The sequence below is a fragment of the Rhagoletis pomonella genome, unplaced genomic scaffold (assembly GCF_013731165.1).
Source record: "Rhagoletis pomonella isolate Grant_MI unplaced genomic scaffold, Rhpom_1.0 Rhpom_scaffold_00002, whole genome shotgun sequence".
In the NCBI taxonomy this organism is placed as follows: Eukaryota; Metazoa; Arthropoda; class Insecta; order Diptera; family Tephritidae; genus Rhagoletis; species Rhagoletis pomonella.
The window spans coordinates 46857095-46862872 of NW_023458556.1; the positions used below are offsets into that span (position 1 = coordinate 46857095).

General features: G+C 45.6%; 1 protein-coding gene across 1 annotated transcript in view; it reads right to left on the minus strand.

The window, feature by feature from the left end:
* The window catches only part of LOC118733716 (E3 ubiquitin-protein ligase ZNRF1), a gene marked incomplete at its 5' end in the record, with an annotated part of 61547 nt that overhangs the window by 24003 nt on the left and 31766 nt on the right, over nucleotides 1–5778 (minus strand).

Consider the following 5778-nt stretch of genomic DNA (forward strand, 5'->3'; position numbering starts at 1 on the left):
CATTACATGTGACAGCGCAAAAGGAAATGAACGACCCGACGCGTGTGCAATGGATTTCGAGTGCATAGAAATTGTATATTTAGGCAAAAAATAAGGTGCTAATTTGTTTTTTGTTTTCAAGTGTTTATTGTTGAGCTTTGTGCTTATGGTGTTGTGTTGAACCGTTGTGTCGGCCAATTGGAAATTGAAACCAAAACAATCCCCCCTGAAGGTGATGGTAGCGGGTAACCGCAGATGATAGGTGATATTTCAGCAGGAGTGAGTGTACTGAAGGTTGCATGTTTTGGGCTGCGGTACAACAGCAACGATTGTATCAAGTGCAAAGTGTTTTTGGAGGCGTTTTAGTTGACAGCAGCTGGGAAACTTTTGCAGTGCAGTAATGAATATGCAAATACTATAAGGTAAGAAAGAAAATATTTTGATTTGGTGTCATTGCATCAAAAGCACTTGAGCTGTATTTGCAGCCAAATTGAACCGAAGATTTTCTCTTGAAAATAATTTTTAAGTAGAACAGCGCAATGCGCAAATATGGTGAATGTTGTACATAAAAAATGTAAACACCAGAAGAGCGATATTAAAATAAATGAAGATGTGCAACACAAAGAAGCGCCCAGTATGGTGCAGGCCAAATGCAGAGAAAGTGGCCACAGTTGTTATTCGTGCACGAAACAACGGAAATGGAACATGCGGAAGCATCTGGCAGCTGTAGCAAATTGTGCAGTTCCAAGTAGAGGCGCAGCGCATTAGCCAGCGTTGACAGAGTAAGTCAACCTTTCGCAAGTTTGCCAACCATACTTGTGGCCCTGTATTTTATTACCAAATGCAAAGTAGTAAGTATAGAAGGAATGCAAAAAATTGGGGAGCGCCAAGTTTACGTTGTTAGGCAGCCCTTTTGTTGTGGTCGGCGGTTTGTAAAGCTATTGTGGCGGATTAAATTTAGTGGTTTTTAGCCACATTGAGCGCAATACGCTCATCTGTGTTGCAGCCATGGACTACATTTGGCAAAACAAAATAATAGGAGTGTTCGCTATGCAACTGCCAGTAAGAATTAGCCAGTAACAAAATTCAGAGAACAAGGTACCTTACTCTCCCAAAGAGAGAAACTTACTAAGTTTTGCGCGAACAGGAATTAGCAAACATTAGCAAGCTTCACTGCCAGCTGGCGTCCACTGTTGCATTTCGAGCATAATAATTTTTTTTTAATTATTTCAGGTGGAAACCAAAACAGGACCTATACGTATATTTCTTCTTATTCTGACTTTCTTTAACATACGCTTCAATTTCATTGTGAAAGTCACCGTCGGATTTCCTATATCGACAGTGGTGTCGAGTGCGTTCCGATTACGAATACAGCTTTTTCAGCCGAGTACCTTTCAAATGTTTGGAATTAATTAAATTAACTGAATAAACGAATATTTACATACTTCTTTCATTAGTAAATCGCAATAAGATTGTTCATTTTTAAATTTAACGAACTCGTCGATTCAAATTAATGTTGACAAAAATGCAACCGTGTGTCACAATCCTGCTTGCAAATTCTTACTGGCAAAAATTTCCCAGCACGAATTTGCAACTTCCCCTCCAAATTAAATGTCAAAATTGTGCTCTCTCCTTGCAAGTTTTACTCAAGAATGATAGAATACAAGATTGCGCCGATCGGAGAGGATTTTTGAGAATAACTTGTGTGTGACGTCACACTGGTGCAATTGCGAGAGAGAAATGCCAAAACGTGAGCAAGAATGGAAGAAGAAGAAAAAATGTTGCAAGGAAAACGCAAACAAGTTGCACCAGTGTGACGTCATGCAAACAACGATTCTGTCAAATTCGTTAAGAGAGGAATAGCGGTCCGAGATCGGCGCAACCTTTGTATTCTCTCAATCGTGAGTTTTACTGGGTTTTTGGCTAAACGAACTCGATTTGGTAACAATTGGTACCAACTTGTACAAATTTTTTGTATAGCGAACACTCCTAATATGTTCATGTGGCTGTCAGTGCTACATAGTGGGCACTCCTTTATGCGTCGCCGCTTTGTTCAATTGTGCTACTCTTATTGCTCCCCATTCCCTCAAAACCAACATATGACACTTCAGTTAGTAACCTCTTTAACTACTTTATTTCTTCTTTTAATGTACTTATGTATGTCAATTACCTCACTTCTGTTGTTTGAGTCGTCGTCATCGCCATCCTCTCCTTCCATTACTTCTTGATTCATTAGCATATTCGCCGATGCTGCAAGAGAAACGCACGAATGTATTGAATTTATAATGAAAATAAAAAGACTAGTTGGCAGTTGCGCGCGTTGTTGATTCTACTCAGGTTCAATGCCCCAATCGCGTGCACACTCATTCGCGGTTGCAGACTTCAAAATTGATGGATTGTTTTGCATCCCTTCGCAACCCGCAGGCGTTGAAGTCGTGATTAAGCGCATTGTTTGGGTGCTGTTTCGGTTTTTTTTTTTTAACTATTTTGCACGCTAATGATTGCAGGGTATTCGCTTGGGACCTAGCAAACAACCGGCGAGTTGATACGCCCTGAGGGCATATGCTAAGCGCTGCGAATTCGCCAGTTTGATTTTGCCGTTGTCTCTTTCAGCAACTTAAGTTCAAACATCGATGAATTGTAACCTGTTAACGATGGCTTTTAGAGGCAAAGTAATATAGAAACACATATGTATTACATATTACAGTAGGTATATTTTGCTTAGCTGCACATCCTTCTTTGCACGAAAAACTTGTGCACTTAACCGATAAAGGCACTTAAGCGAATTTAATACTACTTCAATGAGGAGGGTATCCGAATCCATATGAAACCAAATAATGGAGAAGCACTTACCACGTAGAAATTACTGCAAGCGAAATTTTTACCGAATGGTATCTTAATTATCTATATAACTACATAAATTTATAACGATTTTCGTTGTTCTGCGAGATGAGCAAAATAAATAAAAGCTTGCAAAATTAGGTAATTGATAATAGTTGCACAATTTTTAAGGCAGGTATCGCCAATGTGCAGGTATGTTGAATGCATCTATCGGAGGAGTTTCCTTATAAATCTTAAAAATAATGCCTCTCTTAAATGTGCACTTAAGCATAAAGGCAGCAAAGCAAAATATACTCTAGTTTCTCATTCCCACGACAGCCGGTTCTACGTACCGGAATGACTCGGGTTTTACCCGACCAAGGGTTGTTGTTTCGGCGATCTAACCCCGTTTAGGTCGGCGAAGTATCTCAGAAGTTGCTCGCCCATAGGGCTACATTCGCTACGTATTCTTCTACTCAGGGCTGGCATCGAGTCAAACCCAGGGCCAGAAATCTACACCTGCTGTGTATGCCAGAGACGACTACACCATAACTCCACCTCAGTCAAGTGTAATGCCCTCGAGGGGTGGAGTCACCTTAGAGTCTGCTCAGGACTACGGACACATCGGCAGTGGACTACGTCGTACGTGGCCCCCTGCTGCTCAAACAGAGCAGCCTCCACGGCTAACCTCAGTCCACCTGAGCAGCCTCACACAGTCACCACAGCACAGCAACATAATAACACTACAGACCACACCACAGCCACGACAGACCACAGAACACACACAACCACACCAATACCTACACGCCGTCGCCAACAACTCCTGGTTCCTCCTACTATCTGCACGGTATGTCAGACCAGGATATTCCGTAATGTGACATCAGTCAAGTGCAACACCTGCCTTGGCTGGTGCCACTTTAGGGCATGCTCAGGTCTGCGCACCACGCGAGATTGGACGAGGAACTTCGAGGGCCCGTGCTGCGCTGCTCGATCGCAGACATCAACTGCGACGCCTCCCGCCACCACCACAGGGCGGCAACCACCTTAGCAGCGCACACAGCCAACGGCGTCACGACCACACACATCCCTCACACTCCGCATCACCACACGTCTCCCGAACCACATGAAGGTCCTTCAATTTAACTGTAACGGGCTCAGACCAAGATCGAGGAGATAACCGTCTTCATGGGAAAGCATGGCATATTGATAGCTGGGGTCCAAGAGACGAAGTTGTACAGCAATTCAACACTGTTGAATTGTGCCGGGTACAACGTGCACCGTCGAGATCGCGAGCGGGATAATGGTGGTGGCTTAGCGTTCCTCACGCACCACACCGTGCAGTATCGTCTTATCGAAGCAGACATCGACCGCAGGGATACCACCTTAGAATGTCAGGGCACTGCTATCCGGGCAGGCGATGTTGAGCCGGAAAACCGTATGGTAGTAGGCGACTTTAATGCGCACCACGATCTTTGGCACTCAAGCCTGTCAAACGATCGTAGGGGAACTGACATGGCTGCGCAGATGGACGATTCGACATTCTGCACAATGAACGACGACGCACCCACCAGGATTATGGGCAGCTGCTGCAGCTCGCCAGACATAACAATAGTCAGCGCTGGTCTGATAAACAGCATATCATGGCGACCTATGCTGACTTTGGCATCAGACCATCTGCCCATAGTCATCTCGATCGATAAACCAACCGACTTTGCTTCCGCGGAGCACCGAACATATACCAACTTTTCTAAAGCTGATTGGAAAGGCTTCGCGGAATTTACTGAAAACACCTTCGCTGCTCTCCCCACACCAACCGACGTCCACCTTGGTGAACGTACGTTCCGCAGGGCTGTTACCGCTGCTGCAGCTCGCTTCGTACCGGCAGGATGTATTACGGACCCACGTCCAAATTTCCCTGCTGAAGCGCCGGTTCTAGCCGATGAGCGTGATAGCCTTCGGCAGGCCGTATCAGGGATCTCAACGCGGAGATTCGGCAACTAGTAAACGTACATAAGCGGAAGAAGTGGGAAGAGCATCTGAAGACCTGTAACTTCACCTCTGGTGTGAGTAAGCTTTGGTCAACCGTGAGGTCACTGTCCAAACCGACGAAGCACGACGACAGAGTCGAAATTTCTTTCGGCGGCCATGCTTCGTCGGACCCGGAGCGATGCGCAAGCTATTTTAGCCGGCAGTTCATACTGCATCCTCCGGACAAAGCCAAGCGTCGAGTGACCAGAAGGCTGCACAAACTGCCAACAACCTGTGCCCCCCTTGCTTTTACTTGCGGTGAACTTCAGGTGGCCATCGGAAAGGCGAAAGCCTCCAAAGCCATGGGTCCCGACGGAATATGCATGCTGATGTTGAAAAATGTGGGTCCTGCGGGGGTAGCGTACCTAACGGAGGTCCTCAATTTGTCTATGGCCACTCTCATCATCCCAGACATCTGGAAGGTGGGGAGAGTGGTCCCACTGCTCAAACCGTGGAAACCTGCCAACATAGGAGATTCTTATCGGCCAATAACACTCCTTTCCCCGGTAGCGAAGACAAACCACTTGACCACAGCGAAGCATCAGCATGGTTTCCGTAAAGTGCACAGTACAACAACAGCACTTAACGCCATAAACACTCAGATAACTCGTGGCCTTAACCGAAACCGTCCCTGTGAGAGAACGATTCTGGTAGCGTTGGACTTGTCAAAGGCGTTTGACACCGTTTGCCATTCCACGCTACTAGAAGATATAGAGGCTTCCTCTCTCCCACAGAGGCTCAAACGGTGGTCGGAAAATTATCTGAGTGGTCGACACTCGTCGGTAATGTTTAGAGACAAATCGAGTAAACTTAGAAAAATAAAACAGGGGGTTCCACAGGGTGGTGTCTTTTCCCCGCTACCGTTTAACTTTGACATTTCAAAGCTCCCTCAACCTCCAGAGGAAGTCTCGATTGTCTCTTACGCCGACGATTGCTCGATCATGGCGACTG